The sequence below is a fragment of the Sturnus vulgaris genome, chromosome 1 (assembly GCF_052056855.1).
Source record: "Sturnus vulgaris isolate bStuVul1 chromosome 1, bStuVul1.hap1, whole genome shotgun sequence".
In the NCBI taxonomy this organism is placed as follows: Eukaryota; Metazoa; Chordata; class Aves; order Passeriformes; family Sturnidae; genus Sturnus; species Sturnus vulgaris.
In genome coordinates, this window is record NC_142243.1 from 132,745,813 (window position 1) to 132,766,092 (window position 20,280).

A 20,280-nucleotide genomic window follows, 5' to 3' on the forward strand; every position below is an offset into this window, starting at 1 on the left:
AAGGCCTTATGTTGTAAATTCTTCTCTAAAAATCTTTCCATTTGGGCAATGATTACATATTGTAGAGATGAGAGTATGACACAGTGAAGCCTTAATTCCTCTGGTCATTACCACCGTGCAAATAACCAGCCAGCAGCAGTGAAGACCCAGAGTTGCTGCTGGCATAATGGCAAATTCATGTGCATAAGAAGTGATGACAGAAAGGGCACAGTCACAGCATAAGGGAAATATTAAAAAACCCAAACTTTCATTAGCAGGAATTAATTTGCACGGTCTTGCCAGGCCTACTGCACATGCTTAGGAGTTGTGTAAATAAATATCACTGTCCTTCTGCTGTAGCTGTGAAGCTTGGTATAATTTAGGGATGAGCCTGTGGCTATGGGAAGCACTGGGGAAGAGATCCCATGTGCTCTGCTCCCCAGCCTGTGCTCTGAGCACCACATCATGCTGCCTCCCAATAAAGCATGCCATGAGACTGACAGCCTGGCATGGCAGTGTATGAAGGAGGATATCCTAGCTCAGGCCACAGTGACCAGCTAGCACATATGACAGAACAAACCTCCAGAAATGAAGAAAACGATATACCAGGCAGGTGGCTTATGTGCCACACTCAGCATCACAGAATCATAGGATGGTTTGGGATGGTGGGCAGACCTTAGAGGTCGTGTAGACTCCAACCCCCCTGCCATGAGAAGGGACCCTCAGTAGACCAGGTTGCTCAAAGCCCCATCCAATCTGGTCCTGCACACTTTAAGATACCTTATCTGACGAAGGGTTAAAATTTAATCTTTCAACAAAATTCTCTCTTCAGAGGGAGCAGAAATAGCTTGTGCAAAAGCCTGTGAGGGGAGCACACACTGAATTTTATTTCCACAAGGCCCCCATGAAGGCGTAGGCATGTGACAAATCCCAGGCTCTCTGCACCTTTTGGAGAGGTAGTGAGACTAAAAGTTCAAGTAAGGCCACCATGAGGTGCTGTCTATGCAGACACCCCTCGAGATCTAATGGGACCTTTGGTCTGAGGACCTTAATATGGTAAAGCACCTAAAATGTTTCACAGATAAAGGTCTTGACTAGAAATGGAAAGCCTCTCTCTGAAGAAATACTGTACTACTGGAACAGTGTTCACTGGTTTAGCTGGTTGTCTTTGCTTTAGGTTGTGACTGCTCATAATTATGTCTTACCTCACTCTCCATGTGGCTGAACTTTAAATGGAGAGTGAAATTATGTACATGACACAATAAACATGCTCCTATACCAAAACCACATGCTGAAGGAGGCTCTGAGTTATCCTGAAGTCTTCTAAAATTGCAATGTGAACAAAATCTGACCTATAATTTTACAGTATATTTGCACAATATTGCTGGTTTAGGAGAAATACATTTAAAATACTTTCATACAAATAATCCTCATTTAATAATTTATCTATTTTTTTTAAATTGAAACACTGCTTTATACGCAAGTAGAGGAGTCTTGTTGAATATGATGTTACCTCCTTGGAACTCACTTTTGGGCTGCCAAAGTTGTGTTGCTTGCTTTTCTCCTTTCCATGAAGCAGCATAAAAGTCTTGGTGGAAATGCAAACTCTGCTGCCCTGAGCCAGCCCTTGCTGCTCCCATACAGCATCATCTGGGGAACAGCCTCACACTGACCCATGCTGAAGCACTAATTTGAGAGAAAGAGAGGAATTATAAATACAGATCCATCCGGAACACTGAAAGTGCCAGAATGTCTCTTGCTGTTACGATTATCCTGAATTTTAATTGAAGGCAGGCAACAGTTTCTAAACTCTGTGTAAATACATATTTGATTTTCTAAAATCTTCAAGTCTATAATTTTTTTTTTGTTTTTTAAATTATTGTTTCTGCTCATCTCAATTTGTTACTATGCATCATTTCTTTCAAAGATAACACACCGGAGTAATTGCAGTGCTTTAGAAACACACAAAGGGATGGTCTTTGATATAGCAGAAAATATGAACATTAATTCTGTGCAAATCTCATGGCCCAAAAGCTCATTGTGTCTGGGACAGATAAAAATCCACATCTCAAGCATAAATGACACCAGTCAGACCCTTTTACATCCATACAATAAAGGACTTATAATATTACCAATAAAAATAGTAGTTGTTATTAACAGGCACTGTGGTCTAACATCTGGCAAGACTTTTTAAGGCCTTGCTCCACTCCTAAGATGATTGCAGTGGTGCCAGATCATGAAGACAGCAGGAATGACAGAAGGGGATCCAGTCAATTCTTTATATTAATTGATGTATTAAATGTGGAGTCATACTGAGCAAAGATAGGTTGCATTGCTGCTTTTACAGTGGTTTTGTTGTCATCAGGATTAATTTAGGCTAATGTTAAGGCCTCTGCATTTCCCCTGGGTTCCTTATAGACAGTTGATAATTTACTGAAGCATATTTGGTTGGGATATTCGTTTCTAAAGAGCACAGTGATGCCCTTTTATTAGCATAACCACTCAAACTGTGTCCACGGTCTAAAAGCAATTTATACAAATCATAATCACTTGAGAATTTTATTCTGAAATTAAGGTTTTAAGAGTTTTGATTAATTCACTAATTTCAAGATTTCTGCTTTAAATACTTGAACAGTGTGGATTAGCACTTTGTCATCCATGGTATATAGAGCATGTGACACTCATGATCTCTCAAAACTGAAATCAATCCACAGTTTAATCTAATACCAAGCAGGAGCAATGGTGATGGAAATTACATGAGGTCCCATAACATTCAAAGATGATTCATAGTCTAGGATCCCATGAAGGTGCTGTGAAACTTTGCAGTCATCAACTTCAGCTCTGTAAAAGAAGTAACTAAGCACACCAGAAATTTATTCTGATTAGACAAACATTAACTTTACTGTGCACAGAACAGTACATTGCATCTAAAAAATGTCACATCCTTCTGTTTCATAGTCTCCTTTGACCAGGACCAGTCAGCCAAAAGTTGGTGGAAACTTTGGGAGTTGGAGTGTTTGGTATCACTCTGTGCCTCCTGTTTTTCCCTTGTCAGAGTCAGGCGTCCTTTTGGCCTCAGTTTCCCAAGTTCCGGGAATGTTATGTGACATGCTGAGCCTGACTGAGGCTTATTATTTGCAATTATCCCAATGGCTGTGAGTATTCCTCACAGGCATACTGATCTGCAGCACAGAGAATGCAGTGGAAAGGTCTATTTGGATATTTCATTATTGCTTCAGCAATAGCATGCAGCCTCTCCTCACTAGAAGAGAACTATATGGGAGAAACCTCTCAAACACTACAGATGATCTAGGGACGCATTTCTTATGAGGGTGCCATGGGAGCCAAATGAATACCAGCCATGTAACATTCATGGCTGACATGCTGTTAAAGGTGAGGTTTGTGGCCAACAGATGAGACAGAACTGGGATGCCTCCTTCTACTTTTCTGCTACAGGTTTCCCGGGTGTGCATCCCAGGGTTTGTGTTTTGCCTGTCAGAACACATCCTCATTTGTCACATGGATGGAAAAGGGCCAGGGCTAGAGCTAAACCTCTGCCTCTACAATCTGTGGTTTCAAGAGACACATCTGAAATAACACAAAGACCTCCAAAAGCACCCGAGAACTGAGGAAACAGAAGCTGTGAAGCAGTAGTCATAAAAGACAGCATATGTGGTTTAACTGAATTTGTCTGGAGTCCAATTAAGCAATAAGACACGATAGGGTGTGTCGTGTTACTGGGCCATTAATGCAGGTCTCTGGGGCACTGTGAGGCACACGGCCAGAGTGCAAAGTGCATTAACAGCCCCCAATACGTGCTTTGTCATGTCCCATTGTTTTCAGAGGATATTGTTTGTCTTCTGAAATGAAAGAACGAGGTTCTTGAAAAATTTGGGAACCAAGATCAAATTTTTATGTGAGAGTTTAGGAGAATGGAAGACAAGGGTTTGGAGATGTGGGATGGAAGGCTGTTGGCTGCCTGGAGCTTCTTGTTATGCTTCAGACACCTCACTGATGGACAGGTAAAGGTAATTTTCCTAACTTCTGACTGAGTTCACCTGGCTTTTGGGTGAAAAAGAAGTGGAAAATCAAAGGCAATGTATAAAGCTGAAAAATTTATAGTACTGAAAAAATAGGTGGAAATATGTGAAAGACCATTTTAAAAAATAAAGTTTCTTAATTCATCTCATCCAGATAACATAGTAGTATGTGTTTTCAATTTTTTGGCCAAGAAAATCAAGGCATTTGCTGTCATTTTTTTGTATGCAACACTATAAAGATTGTTGAGGACTCCTGGAAACCTCATCTTAGAGAAATAGTGAAATAATTTGGTTATAGTGACATCAAAACTCAGGCAAACGAATGGACCAGCAAATGAAGGGTTCAATCAATACAGATTTAAATTATGATAATAAATAATTATGTCAATCCATATGGTTTCATGGAAAATACATCTTGTCAAATTCATTTAATCATATTTTTTATGAAATTGCAATATATATTGGTAAAAGTGCCTGCAATGACTTAATATATTTATACTGAATCACTTCACCTTAGTACCCCAAGAATATCCTGATAAAAAATTAGCATCATACAACATCAATATTTCAAATATTAAATGCATTCAAAACTGACTGTATGATTCTGTAGCATTCAGAAAAATGCCATTAATGTGTTTTTCTATACAGTCTAGAGGCTCTGCAGTGGCATCCCAAAGATGGTGAGTGTGACGATATGGTTCAGTATTTCTATAAGTAAGCTGGGGGAAATAATGGAAATTTTTAGACAAGTAAATAAATACTGCTGAGGAAAATTAATAAACAAACTACAGAATAAAACAATATAGAGCCATTAGTTAATGTGAAATAAATTGAACTTCATCTACTTTCATAAAGGAGATGCCTGAAACTTCCAGAGAATGCCTCAAATGCCTGCACTCAATCATCCAGGTATGCACAGAAATGTCTAAGTTAAGTGCCAAGTGGAGAGAAAAAATAGAGAAATATCTAAGGCCCCAAGGCAGTCTAATTTATTTGCTTGTACCTAGAGCCTATGACAAACTTGAATTTCCTTCCTGGCTGCCAGCTACAGGTAATTTCCTAAATTGTGCAAGCATGTCCAATGATACCTGGAAATAAGAGTGGGTACTTGCAATTCTTGATATTCTATTTGCACATTTCTACAGAAAAACACCTATTCTTCACATACTGACTTTATGTTTTATTTTCACAACTGTTGTGGGCTGGTTTTGAACTGTATTGTTAACTTCAGTTCCTTTTTCTTTTTTTTTTTTCTTTCCAGTAGTGGCAGAGCAGATATAGCAGGTACTTTTGTTCTGAGGGCAAAAGGCTAAAATGCAACCAAAGCAAGGTCACTCCTTCTACTGCAAAGCCTTGACACTCTTCTTTATTCTATGAAAACCATGAATGGGTGCCTTGTATGATAAATCATCAAGTGATGGGTTTTGAGTGAAGTCCTACACCCATGTTGTAACATTGCTCTGGCTGGGCTATGAAAGTCACATCTGAGTCTGGAGAGGTGGCAGGATTTGGAGTGACATGATCAACAGTCCCAAAACAACTAAATACTGAATCTTCATTATTTCCAGCCTTATGGAAAAGATAAAGATGCATGTTGAATTCAATGTCTAGTGTCTTACCCCCCTAATTTAATCAATGTCAGCACATTTTTGACTAAATATTTTGTCTGTGCATCACCTATTATAACCTGCAGGCACAGAGGGATCAGTCAAGTGGCCTGCCAGTGCCCAGTATTCTGCAACACTAGAACCAGATGAAATGTGGGTAGTGGCTTTCCCACATTCTGGAATCTGATGCCATTTGACTTTACCTTGTGCAAGACATGTAATTCTTCCAAGGCCCTTTGATTTGGTATTGCTTTTGATTTAAGAGGAGCACAACAGGTAGGTTCTTATTTCAAGCATAGAAAGGTTTATCTTAGATTACTGACACCTAGCTATAAGGAAATCAATAAAAAGAAATAATTTATACAGTCACATTTAGAGAAACATTCCCACAAGATGAATCTTTCTTTAGTTTTAGCTGTTAAAAACATTTAATCAGCAGCTCCCTTCTCCATTCCCAAAAAGCCTTGGTTACTCTGGATTGCCACCTTCTAAGGTCCAATTATTGTCTCTCATTTTCACTGCAAGGTTTCACCCTCTACAAATGAAATCTGGAGAGTAGATTATGACTGAGAAGCAAACATCATTAAGGAGAAAGAAATACTAAAATCATCCTGTACAAATTAGAAATGCTGGCATAAATTACTGGAATAATTTTTGTCATGGAAAATGAAAGATAATATGTACATGGGAAATGGAAATTACTTTCACAGTAAAACAGAGGGATTGTAGAAAAAGAAGGAAACTGGAATGTAACAGAGCAGAGTCTTTCCCAGCAGTGTTACCAGCCATAATGTGTGTGCACGGTGCTGAACACAAGTGCACCAGCTTTCCACCTGCACTGGCTCCGGTCACTGCTTCTGGCTTTGGCTTTCCCATCTGGAAAAATCCAAGGACTGTCTTCAACGACAATTTGTCACTGAAATGGGAATTTTTCTTTTCTACTTTGTCAAGGAATAAAACAGATGGGAGAACAGAAGAGAAATATCAATACTTCATCACGTACTTACAGTATTAAATAGGTATATTCACCTGCATGTAAATAGACACGTGCACATAAAAACATAGGCAACCTTACTATGAGAATAACTACCTAATCCTGTTAGCACACACCCACAGCCACATGTGTGTGTGAACATGAACACATTATATAACTTTGGTTATGTAGTTGAAATCACTACATGAAAATATTCAATTCAGAACTGTTTCCATGGGAATATCGGGGCTTGCACATCATTGTGAAGAAACATCTGTCCTGATTTGGGATTTCACCAATGTACCTTAGCTTTACTTGCTTAATGTTGGTTGAGATTTTACAGTCAAAAGCCCTCAGGCAAATTAAACTAGCCATGTACACCCTCAGGGAAATGAGACTTTAGTTACATGCCTGATACCAACTGATGCCAACTAGAAGAACTTTATGATATTAATGAATGTCTATAATTAAAGAACTGTTAATTAAAGTGAGTCAACCAGTCTATTGGAAATCTCATACTATTTTTTGAACCTGACTTTCTAATGTAATTGTATTTCAAGATGACTGAGAATCACTTAGCAATTACTTAGTGCATTTTGCAAGAACTGAGCAGAGTTCTAGCCATCCTGTTCATTGATTTTGACAGTAGAATAGCAATTCAAATCCCAAACAGAGTTGAGAAATTTCTCTTTTAAAAACTTGGCTAAGCTTTTCACTTAAGTCCATATCCTAAAATCTACACATGATAATGCATTTGCAGGATAAGGAGTATTTGTATTGCACGCATTTTCCTTCAGTTCCAGTTTTGAAGGGCTTTCTAAATGCGGATACTGTTTTAAATATCTCCTTAGGAAATAAGATATCCATTATCTTATAACACAATCCCATTAAGGACAAGTAAGTGCTATGAACGCGTGAGTGGCTTGCATAAATTGCCAGGATGCACTGCCAGCTCTATCCCATGCTCAGGGCATCAAAGGCCAGTGATAAGGGCCATCAGCAGCACTGCCAGTTCTTACTGTGAGCTCTGCACTTTCATGCTGTACCAAGAGCTCCCACTTGCTGGAATCAGATGATTTTTTAATGTTAAAAGCTCTGATTCTAACTAAAAGCGTATTTCTAGCTCATACGGCAGTAAAAAGCCTGAGAAGAGCTTCCAAGAGCAGCTTCAAAGTCACCAAAACCCTGAAATAAAATAGGGAAGCCCCATTCAAATGAATTTCTTGATGTACAAAGGATAGCACTGGCTAGTCCAGTTCACTTGCCTGAAGCCACAAGCTAATGAAAGTTTGACTCTGCTGCAGCTTAGCAAAGGGTAGATCAGCAGTCTCAGTACAAAGCTCAATAAATTAGTAGGCCTACTAGTTTACTGCTCTTAAGTGAAAATGTTTTATGTTGTTTTGTTTTTTTCATTAGGCAGAGGAATCTGGCCTGGCAATTTCTGATTTTTAAATATCATCTTAAAATGTAGAACTACATCTGGCACCAAGTTAATACACACATAGGCAGGTGCCTGTCCACCTTATCACTCTGCTGCTAAATGAGGACTTTTTTGGGATTTTTCTCTACTGTTTGGTTCACTGGACACATCTGAGATACTCTGACTCCAGCAGAAAAAATTAACCACAGTTCTCCCAGGCTGGATCAGGTGAGCTCAGAGATCTTGGACTCAGAGAAAGGTCTGCAGTCTTTCAAGCTCAAGTCAGCTACAAAGAGGGGCTTGGCACAGGAACAGAAGGTGCATATGAGTTTGGAAGTGTAATTTTGAGCTGCACTTCAAGCTTTCAGAATAAAGTAGGAAGAGGAATCTCCTCTGCCCATCTCTAATGATAATCAAGATAATGAATTCTGCAGTAGCTGCCATTTTAAGACTTAGTTAAGCAATTCTCAAGTAACCTACATGAATTTTACACACAAAAATAATTAAACATGCTATGGAACAGATGCTGCACAAACAACAGCAATCAAATGATTCACACTTAGCAGACCTTACCTAGCAGTTAGTTTACAGCATCTCTGTGTCTGAAAGAGAAAGGCGGACATAATGTACATAATTTCAAACACAGCACACCTGACTCACACCATTCAGGAAAAATCAATAATTTTATTCCATTTTCATTTTGTTTGAGCCTTTCATTCATTATAGGTTTTACTTTTATATATGTATATATCAAAACACATTCTAAAAATTATTATTTTGCATTGCATCTCAGTGGCACACTGGTAAAAAAAAATCCAAATGCAGACAATTCAGAGTCAGGTTTTAACATACTTAGGTACACTTGCATGTGGAAAAGACATAACCATGTGCCCATTGAAAGCTCTCATGATTATTCATTCAGACTCATCAACTCTAAGCCAAAAGAGCAATCTGGTGATTTTATATATATATATTCATGTAGACTCTTCATGGATCATGTAGCAAATATACAGATAATGTAAAAATTGTTCATATGTCTATGCATTGTGGACACTGACTTGCTACCAAGGCATGTCATTAAGGTATGTTCATTTTATGTACTGGTTACCTTTCAGGTAATGCAGTGATAACAAATAAATATTTATAATAATAATTAGATAAAATTTGAGGTATTTAACCTATTTCTACTTTGTCTAAGTAAGGGGTGCGTGGGGTATAAAGAAGCCAATAAACTGCCCTAATAATTAGGGGGAACTGTAAATAAAAGAAACAGAAAGCTCAGAGAACAACAAAAGGGAGCTGATTTACATGAAACTTTCAGATTGACTTAATGTGCACAGCTCCTGAGGAAGTTTCAGGGCAAAATTCAGCAGTGACACAAGCGATGGTGTAAGTTAGATATGTGTCAATCACAAAAAGAGTGTCAACCGGGAGAACTGGCAACATACTTTAGTAGCACTTTCATGGGGTGATTTGATGATGGATGGTTGTGTGATCTAAACTGTAATTTATGCACTGTGGCAACTGAAGTGGAGGTTGGCAGCACAGAGAGTAGATGACAAGGGTGAAAAAATAAAACAGGCTTTCACCTTTAGTCACAATATCTCCATCCTTCCAAAAAAACACACTGGGGATATTGCAGCCTGCATTTACCAGGGCTGAACATAACCACCACTGAGTCATTCACAGGTGCCAATGACAAGTGTTTTGCTGATGTACTAAATAATCTTTGACACTTACTTCCTTTTCCTGATTGATTTCACCTGAATTGGCTCTACTGCTTTTCAAGGGGGGTAGGAATCTACATTTGAAATTCAACAATTTAAATGTTATTAGTCTCTTCTTTCCCATGTTTTGACTTCTCGACTAGCACTGCCTGCCTGACTACCTGCCCACCACTTGAGGCCATGTCTTGAGGACATATTAAAGACCACAACAACACAGACAGCAGCAGTTCTTTTGTTCTGCAAGGCTCTTACTGTGAGAGGAATGGCTCTGACACAGCCTTATGCCAACCTGTTTTAGTTGACACAGGAAGAGATGCATAAGCCAGATCTGTCAGAGTTGAAGAGACAGAGCCACCAGTAATTCTCACCATTAGTGATCCCTTGTAGAATTGCCAAAATTCTCCAGTAAATCTGCTTTTTGGGAAGAAAATTGATTTTTTCACAGAAATCAATATTTTTGTTAAAGATATATCTGGAGTCTTTTTGCCCCTGGTTATTTGAAGTTTTCATTGAAACACTGTATACTTCCATCTCCAATGAGTTTTGTTCCTTTTTTTTTTAATCTTAGGAACAACATAAATCAGAATCAAAGCAGTTTTGGTACAGAAATGCTGCTGTGATACCTGATTCCTGGTCAGACACACTTCATGACCTTATTGACCTGCACGGACTGGCTTCCCTAACAAGATCAGGCTTTCCATGATGCACTGCAGTCAGAGCCGTCCCCAGGCAGTTCTGCCCTGGCTCAAGACAAAGAGAAGCTATGGTGCATCTGTGGCCTGCTCAGAAAGTCAGGACCTCAAAATAGATGAAGGACTGAGCTATAAACATAGCACAGGACACTGGGATCTTTTTGAGGCTTGAAATTGCATCATTAAGCTTTCTGCTGGAGAATTTTCCTCAGCAAAAACCTCTCCATTTTTTAACCAGCACGAAGCCTTCATTTTTGACATCGGTTTTCCTGCATTTTCTCCTCTGTGGTCCTCATTCACAAGCTGGAAAACCTGAGCAGGCATTTGAGAGGATGGAACAATTGTGACAGGGGACAGCGGATTTGCCTTTTGTTTTCTCTGGGCAAGAACAAAAGGCACAGCATTTTCTGCTTTGTGCTGTGTTTCAGCTGACTGTGTATGATACGTGTGCTAATGTTTTGGGTTTTCATCATTTTAGTGCTGCAGTTTTCCAGGAAATTTCCAGGAAAGGATGCCCAGACAATCAGACTAAAGCTTTTTAATGTTGTATTTAAATCCATAATAAATAACATTTAAACATTAATGTTGCTGCTAAATTGAGCTGTAACTTAGAAAAGCTGTTCCTTAAATCAATCTTTTGCAATGCACAAGTGTACAAGAAACAGTTTGCTCTCACTACCAGTCCTGTAAATTCTGATAAATCATTTAATGAACACACAAAATGTGTGAGAAGAAAATAAAGAGTAAAATTTGACAAAATTATTCGGGAGCTATCTGACAACATAGCAGTGATGGAGGGATTTTAACACATTTTAACACATTTTTTAAACATTTTTAAATAATTAAAAAAAAAAACATTTTTAGTGCTGTAATAACATGCAATTTTCCTTATATACAAAAATTTAGTTTTATTAAAATTGGATATGCACATATATAAACTCTGTTTCATCTGAAAATGGGAGATAGTCAGCATGTTCTATCATCTGTTTGCAGAGAACTAATCAGCAGCAACCTCCAAGGTGAAGGTGGTTGATTATTAAGTGCCATCCAGTTATGGTCTGTAAGGCTTCAGGATAATGAGCAAAGGCCTTAGCTGTCCTCACTGACTTTGGGTAAACCAAGTGACAGCCCAAAAGTGATGCTGCAAGAACCTGCCAGACCAGAGCCACTCACACTGTCCAGATAGAAGATTCTGCTCTTTTCGTTTGGAGTATTTAATATGCAAAATTCCTTCAAACCATCATTCTGAATTTTCATCTATGACATACGTTCAGCAAATAGAAAAAATTAAAAAGTAATGAGGAGAGTTCCCAACTGCTTTGAGAAGATTCCACATATGTGCTAATTAGCGATTCTGTCTGAAAATATTCCCTGAAAGCTGTATGGGTAGTGCAGCCTGGGATAAATAATGCAAATGCCCCATGGCACTGTCACAAACACCACAATCAGTGCTGTTTGCGATTTCAGTGAGACTCTTCAAGTTCTGCACCTGAGACTAAAATATTAATGAAGTAAAACTGTAGTAAACAAACCTCCAGCCCCATTCCCCCACCCACAGCTGACACACACGGTCACACACCCTTCACCCACTGGCTTTCTGGCACAGGATTAAAAGTATTTTAGGAAGATGAGTGTTGACTGGTGTGTCTCCTTTGTACATAACTCTGCTCCTTCCCCTAGTTGCTACACCAAGCATCTCTTCCTCACTGGGCTAGTGCCTACATGTATCTTTGATGCCAGAAATGGAAGGAGCAATGCTGCACATTGATATTAATACTGGCAGGTTCTCTGCAACCTAGACTCACCCACCAGCATGGATGAAGGGAAAACCTAACAAACCAGTGTTTTTCCCCCATTTCCCATTCCCTCACAATACAACTGCATGGCTCTGCTGTACAACCAGAGCTAACAGAAAGTTCCTATTGCAGGCAGCAGGCAAAACCCAGACACACAAACTGTAAGGCCTGCTCTGCCCTGAGGTCTGAGCTGGGAGTAATGTGATGCCCCGGGGGGTCCCAGCCCAGCTCAGTGTCCATAACGCCATGGCACAGGTTAAGGCTGCCACAAAGGCCATCTTGCAACAGGAAAAGGACATGCCAAGGTACAGCTCCCTGGTCGTGTGAAGGGTGGTATAAATACTAAGATACATCTGTCATGGTCTCCCCTTGGATAAGCAAATTTTCATGTCTGAGTTATGCTTTAAAATACACTAATTTACTACAAAACACAAACCCATTCTGGAAAGTGGTACTGGTCTCTAGCAAGATTAATTCTACTGACTTTCAGTGCATATAAAAAAGAAAAAAGGTGCCTAAGCAGTATTATCAAGCTATCTAGCTGCATAGTGGGCTGCCACTGACTTCTGAAGGAGGTTAAGTCTTTAATCTACTTAGATGCTTTGGAAAATATCTCTCAGCTAAGCACCTGAGCCACTTCTGAAATAGGAGCTAAGGTTTCAAAGCTGCAGAGAGGTTTTAAGAACTTCATGTGGCACTATTCTGACCACACAGGTGCATCTCTAGAGTTAAATTTTGCTTTCCCACAAATTCAGTTTCTGTGTTAACTGCATTGCAGCTATTTCAGGTGCATAGCCAGAGTGAAATGCAGAGCAGATTTCAACCCCTAGTGACTGTTCACAAACTCTGGTCCAAGTTACAAATACCCATTAACCACTCCACTCATATTTTAGTATACGGTTTCATACTGCAAATCATTCCTTCTGAGATTACAGTGACTGCACATTCCTGAAGTTCTTTTATGAAATTACAGGCCTGCAGTTTTAGTTCCATGTTACAATACCTGCCTACATAATTTAGCATCACACACTCGTCTATAAATGTCAGTCCATGAACAGCACCTAGTAAAGCCAGTGGGAGAAAAAATCCTCTTCTTAGTTTGATAAATGCAGGATCAATAGCACCATTAAGAGAGTCTCTAGATGTACAGAAATCTAGTCAGAAGTTGAAGATTTGACACAGAGCTCTCATCTGTCCCAGACTACACTCACAGTAAGTCATCAGACCTTGTTTTGCCATAAAGTCTGTAAACTCTGGTCTGCAGAGAAGTTGTGTGTGTTTGCCCATGTATGCCCACACTCCTTTCCCCCTGCCTGTCCTGAAGAAGTGGCTATCCACTGGGAGCTTGAGGATCCTGGGACACGCAACAGATTAAAAACAACACCATATTTTCCTGATGATGCTAATTTACTCCATAAATCAGGAAGAATCATCTAAAGATATGCTCATCTCTTTGTGGGACACATTGAGAAAGTAAGAAAATTACAGCCTGAAAAATATTCCAGGCTGGAGCTTTTCAGCTCTGTTCCCAGCCGATAAGCTGGGCCAGCTCAAGGCTAGGGAGAATTTCTCCCAGGGTGATCATTTGGTCAAAATAAAAAGAAATTAATAACAAAGATAGAACACCTGTTGTGGTGTGTGACCAGGCCCTGGGAATGGGGTGTCTTCTCTCTGAACCAATCACCTCTTCTCTACTCTTGGAGTTGTGAGTCATGCTATAAAGCCAAGTCTGTTCCTGAATAAACTTGTCTCTTTCTTCCTGTCATGAAAGACGACCATGTAGCTGTGCATCTTATTTCCACTGCACTTAAAGGGTTAAAACCTCTTTCCACGGCTACATCTATCCCAGGAGCACTAGTGCCCAAATTATTGCTTATCTTCCAGGAACTATTTTAAAAACTTTTGAAATTCCCCTCAAAACCTAAAGTATGGCCTGGACTACCCCACCATGATGACAAATGTAATTTTACAATGGCATGAGATGTGCTAATGCAGCCTGTGTTCAGCAGACTGTTGTCACCTGGCATCAGCCTTCCTGCCACTGCCTCAGTGCCTGCTTTTCCCTCTCCCTCAAGCACCTCCTGGATGCCTCCCAGCCCAGACCATGACTGCAAAATATCCCTGTTGTATAGCTGGCTTCTTAACCTCATTTAAATTCTTCCTTCAAGCTACCTCCACCAGGATGCCCTTAAATTGCCACCATCTTTTAATGAGAAGGATGCTATGCATACCCATTTTATGGTTATTGTATTCTCCTAGCCCAGCTGCCTTCCACGGGTAGCTCCTGCCTGTTATGCAGATTGTGAGCTCTCTGGGGTGCCAACTGCTCTCTTCCTTGCATGTCTTCACAGTGTGTACCACGGAGGAGCCCTGATCCTGGATTGGGGTCCCATAACGCAAACAACTAGATAAAAGAATAATTTGTTAGCCTGGATTGCAAATCTTCTTTTGCAAGAAAAAATAAAGCAATTTCCCCAGGCTGTCAGAGGCACTTTCATGTGTCAGTATCGCAGCTCTCTTCTGGCAATGACAATGGTGCATCCAATTTCCCGGCACAAGGGGGAATGTTTGCTGAGCTGATGCGAGCTCTGCGTGTTGCTGCTCTACATCTAGCTGTGCCACAGAGAACCAAAGGGCTTGGAGGGAAGGGACCTGCTGTTGGGAAGGCAGCTTTCTGTGGGATGTTATTTTTAGTGTGGGGTGAACTCAGGGGGCGGCCTTTGATGGGATTTTTCCTGTGTATGATCCTCTCAAGGAATGTGATATTTGGCTTGTGTTTTGATTTTGTACCTCATAATGGTGAAGGGAGAGACTGTGCAAAGTTTGTTTGCCCATATTTATTATTAATTACAAATCTGCACTCTAGGTTACATATACTGAAGTGAAATCAACACTGCAGGTTTGTATCTACATTCAAAATTCATACAAAGAATATTATATTATCAGTAGGTATGTGATCTGTCTTCTACCTGTCTAGAGCAGTCTCAAAAATATTCCAACTTCTGTACCTTTATTTCAGCTCACTTCTTGGGTAATTGAATCCAACTATTAGCAGCCAGGTACTAAAGTTTTTGTCCCATAAGGATTTCATTTCTTGGTACCAAAAAGGTCAGCTCAGCCAGGAAGAAGTGTTGGTCTATACTGTCAGCACCTCACATCAGTGGTTTCAAGTACTCCAAGGTCTGACCATAAATACATTTTCAAACAGAACATAGCCAATGGCATCTCCTACTTCTCCAGAAAAATAGAACTGTTTCCACTCAGCAAACATTGCACAAATACACACTTATCTATTGCCAGGCATATCTACATAATGTTTTACAAATAATTCATACTTCACTTAAAGTTTCACTTGACATGCTCTGTACTTAGCTTTATAATTTTTAATTGAAAATACGAATCTCAGGCATCCACAGCTTCAGTGTAAAATCTTTTTTCTGTCACTCATATAATATATTCTAGAGTGTATTTTCCCACTTGTAACCAAGTATCCAAACCTATACATAACAGCTGCTATTTCACCTTATGCATTAAGGTACTCCAAAAAAAAATGGACAGACATTTTCAGAATGTTTAAAAATTTGGCATTACCCTGAACCCATTCCAGCAATTTAGCTAAATTTCTCAGTAAAACCACAGTTAAACAAGTAACTAATTTAGCTTTGTAAAACAAAAAGTATTGCATTGTCTACAGGGGAAAGAAAAGTTTGGGAAACTCTAAAAATTGAAAGGAAAATTGAAAGGAAACGGTTCAGACTCATCACCTCAAGTATTCCTTTACTGATACCCCTGAGATTCTCTGTAGCTGACATCTGTTTGGCAGGTAATTCCACCTGCCTTAATATTTTGCCCCAACTTTACATGTAAAACCCTTCCCAGTCAAGTATGGGACAGCTGCCCCATCAAATTAAAATCTTTAGGTAATTTTCCATCTATTGACTAAGATGTGGTCATTAAACTGCTGATTTTAAAAACAAATCTGTTAGAGATATCCAAGCCTTGGTTACTATAATCCATCAATTCCACCTATAATATTTCCTTCATTTCTTATTCAGGTGATAACATAAATATTGCCTTCTGTGGATGTCTGCATAAGTTCTCTTTCTGTTATATAGAGGGGCCTACAGTTTGTATTACAGTTTCTCTAGTCCACAAAACCCTTCCTTGAGCAAAATTTAATTGCATTATTCACACAATGCTTTAACTCTCTGCTTCAGTTTCAAGTGCTAGTGCTTCACTCCATCAGTTCTTCCCTAGTTTCTGGTGCTTTAATGACCATTGGACTTTTTAAACTGATGATGCCACACAGAAACTAGACTGCAGTTTTCTTAATTCAATTTAAATTTCCAATTTTTGAATTTTCAGTTTAACTGAGAGAACAGCAAATGGATCAGTCATTTATTTAAAACCTGCCCAATATTTAAGACACATCTGCACACTGTGCTCAAGGCAGGCTGTGCAAACTGTTGCAAAGGGATGTGCAGCTGCCTATATAATGGTGCAGATCATTTTGCTCTGGCTTCACCCCACTTCACACAATGGCATACTGCAGGTCCCAGGGTCTTCAGTCCCTTTCAGTCTGAGTGAATCATCACTGAGGGCTCATTAGAGTAATTTTGTATGCCAAACACTGCAGAGGTACTGCAGACCTCCCTCTACAATTTGCCCAGAGCTCTCACAGTTTAAGTTTGAAAACTAGGCTAAAATTCAAAGAGAGCCATCCATGCTGGACATGCTGCAGAATGTAGAAATGCAGATGGTGGTGTCAAAAGAGGGCATAATGTGAAACCAAATGGGTCAGGTGTCCCTCTGTCTCCCCACATCACATCCTTGTCACCTTGACAGTGATGTGCCCATGAGTGAGCCCTTGAACAAGCCTTGTGTTTTTACTGCAAGAGTGGGGAGCTGGGAACAGACCTGATTATTGCCTAGAGGGGTGTCAGGGCTGCTCGTGGTGCTCTTGTCTCCATGACCAGTGAGAAGACACTCGGTAAAGGGCCTGTCCCTCCTCCTCTGCCACCTCAGCTGCAATGTCCCTTTGCTTGGGCCCTTCTGTTTGACAGACCTCATGCCCTTGCTCAGCCCTCCCACTCACTGCTGGCCACAGCAGAGGGAATGAAGAAATGAGTGTCAGGGAGCACTGCAGGAATAGCAAACTCCCTGGGGGAGTGCCCACAGTTTGTGGGGAGCCCTTGGCTGGGTAGAAAAAAAGCCGAGGGAGAGACCATTTCTCAGGGCTGCAATTACTCACATGAGGTGCTGAAATGAGATGATGAATGTTAATGTTGGAGTAGCTGGGAAATGGCAACCTCTGGCTGTAAATGTGGGTCTATTAGAGAGGGAAGTCACCCTTTGGGGACTGCAGCAGGGGAGGCGAGGAAGAAAGGGAGCTGAACTTTCAAAGCAGGAGGTTGAGCTGTGGCCTGTATTTTCTTCTCTACCCACACTGCAATGCTTATTTGCTGCTGGGGCTTATTAATTTTTCACTTATGCCACGCTAAAAATAGTTAATTATTGAAAATGCATATCCATCTGATGGTGAAAGGCTGTCTCTTCTGAACAGGTGACTGGTTCAGATAACCCCAGAAGGCACTTCTGGGTCTTCTAGGCCCTTGATCAAAATTTCTTTTTTAATTTGAAAAGAAGAGAGGTGATTAAAACTGAAAATGATGGTAAGTCTAATGAAAGCTTCCTCCCTCCTTCCCAAGAGCTGGTGTAATGGGCTGAAATTGCTTTCTTTTTTTTTAATTCCTTTTCTTTTTCTTCCTTTCTTTCTTTCCTTGTTTCTTTATTTCCATCCTTTTTATTTTCCTCTAAAAGAATGTTTTCAATGTTTTATGTATGCATCATGCTGGCCCTTTGATTTTTTTTTAAATCAGATGTAGAGATTTTGCTGTAACAATAGAGTGAATGTGTGTGGATAACATTACTCACAGTGCTGGTGAGAGTTCAAAGGCTGGAATGTCCAGACTAAATACACAGCAGAAAGATCAGTTCTTTAACATTTCAATTAGACAGAAACATGAAACAACAGGCTAGTGACTTCAGATTCTCAAAATTAAACAGTTTGACACTGCACAGAGCACACATCGAAATTCATTATGCCTTCACAGCTTAAATCTCCTTCTGCCAAAATAGTGGCGGCAGCCATTCCTCAAATACAGGAGTTGCTTTATAAATGTAGTGAGTCCTGTACTTACCTGGAGGAGGGAATTATCCTTTGCATGGCAAAATCTATATCAAGAACCTCTCTGGAAGAAGCAGCTCTCCAAGGATCCTACTGTGCTGGGAAGGACTTGTCTGTCTGTCAGCAAGCTGTGGGATTGGTAGAAGGGAAGCGCAGCCTACACAGGGACAATGTCTTTATCCCTGCTCTGTAATACTGTCGACCCTGTGGCACTTACTGGCTCTGCTGCAGGATGAGAATGGCCACATCAGGGCAGTGGATGCCCTGGTGCAGGGAGCAGTGTGTGCTCACACCGCCCAGCCTGCTCCTGTCCCCTCCTCCTGTCCCCTTTCCCACCCTGGTTCTCCCCTGGACCTATGGGGACCAGGAAGCAAGGCAGGATTTCCATGAGGGCAGCCACATAGCCTTCCTTTGGGGAGGTATCACTGCCCTAATTAGAAAAAAGGTTAAATTATTTGTCTAAGGAATCATGGGGAAATCTACAATCTCCAAGTCCACAATATAAGTGGCTTTGTTAGTAATTAAATGTCCGCCGTGTGTGTCTCAGGAGTAATTGCCAATAAAGCTTCTGCACTGTGTCAGCTCAGTCTCACATACTCCTCTGACATGTTTGCAGTGGCAACTGAAACATTATAGTTCCCTGAGAAAATATTTCTGTTATAAAGTATACACACAAACATACGCGGTCTGAGAATTGCTTTTATGTTGGAAACAAGATCATGGAGTTTGCAAAAGAACTTTGATAGAAAGAGAATATATCTGCTTTTAAAGAAAGGTGTCTAGAGATGACTCGATTACCTCAGGAGAATTATTTCTCAATTACTGTAATTGCTGTTTTATGAGCCCTTCTCATGGACCTGCAGTCCTTGTCCTTAAGAATTGCCAATCTCAGCATAAACTGGGAGATGACAGATAACTGCAAAGAGAAGGGAACTAAAAAGTAGGGGGAAGGACAATGTTGGCCATCTTGATAAGCCAGAGTTTTAGCTCTCTGAAGTCTTGAGGGTATTCTGCAAACATCATGAAAGGTCTTTTGAGGATGGACATGAAGAAGAGTGAAGAGTACACTGAGATGTATAAAGGGAATTTCTTCCCTATTTCAAAGGAAAATTGGAGAAAAAAAAAAAAAGGGCAATTGCTTCCAAAACTAAAAGTTTTAACAACCTGACAGTGGAAGCTGACAAATGTCATCTACTTTCTTTATGTAAATTCATGAGTCCGTCCCAGATCTCAAAGATGTATTGGTCATTCATCATCTACAGAAACCATATCCAGCTGCAGAGACACTTCATACATTACTTTAGCTATTCACTGTTCTTCAGGGTCTATGCCTGGTAACATCAGCTTTGTGTCAACTATTTTGGCCCCTAAACATCTTGAACAAACTATGTAATGAGAAATAGTGACGAATATCAAAAATCTCTTTTTCTCACATGACTATGAGCATTTAGCTTTGCCAAATCTTCATTTTCTCTTTTCAGTATCTTCCCAGGAATACTAAAACAAATTTAAGGATGTGGTTGTAGAGCTCCACAAAGGTTGAAATCACACTTTTAGGCAAATGGTATCATTTTAAGCTTCCCAATTTTCTCTAGAGCTGAGAAATGGGCAGCCACATAACTTCTTACAACAGCTCACAGGGGACCTGGCCAATTGTTCTTGCTTTGGGTCTTGTTTCTAGAGAATATCAGACTGACAAGCCTTAGCATCCTCCAGATGTAACACAAACCTATTTCTCCATATGAGCCTTTTCCCAAAGAACACCACTACCTCATACACTAAGAAGACATAAAGACAACTCTGAGGAGTTAAGACAAGATTGCTAAGGAAAAGATTTTTGCTGATGATTGGTGTTGATT

General features: G+C 40.0%; 1 long non-coding RNA gene across 1 annotated transcript in view; it reads right to left on the reverse strand.

Annotated features, from left to right (window-relative positions):
• The window catches only part of LOC148225532 (uncharacterized), an 81,774-nt gene that overhangs the window by 47,575 nt on the left and 13,919 nt on the right, over nt 1–20,280 (reverse strand). The window lies entirely within an intron of this gene.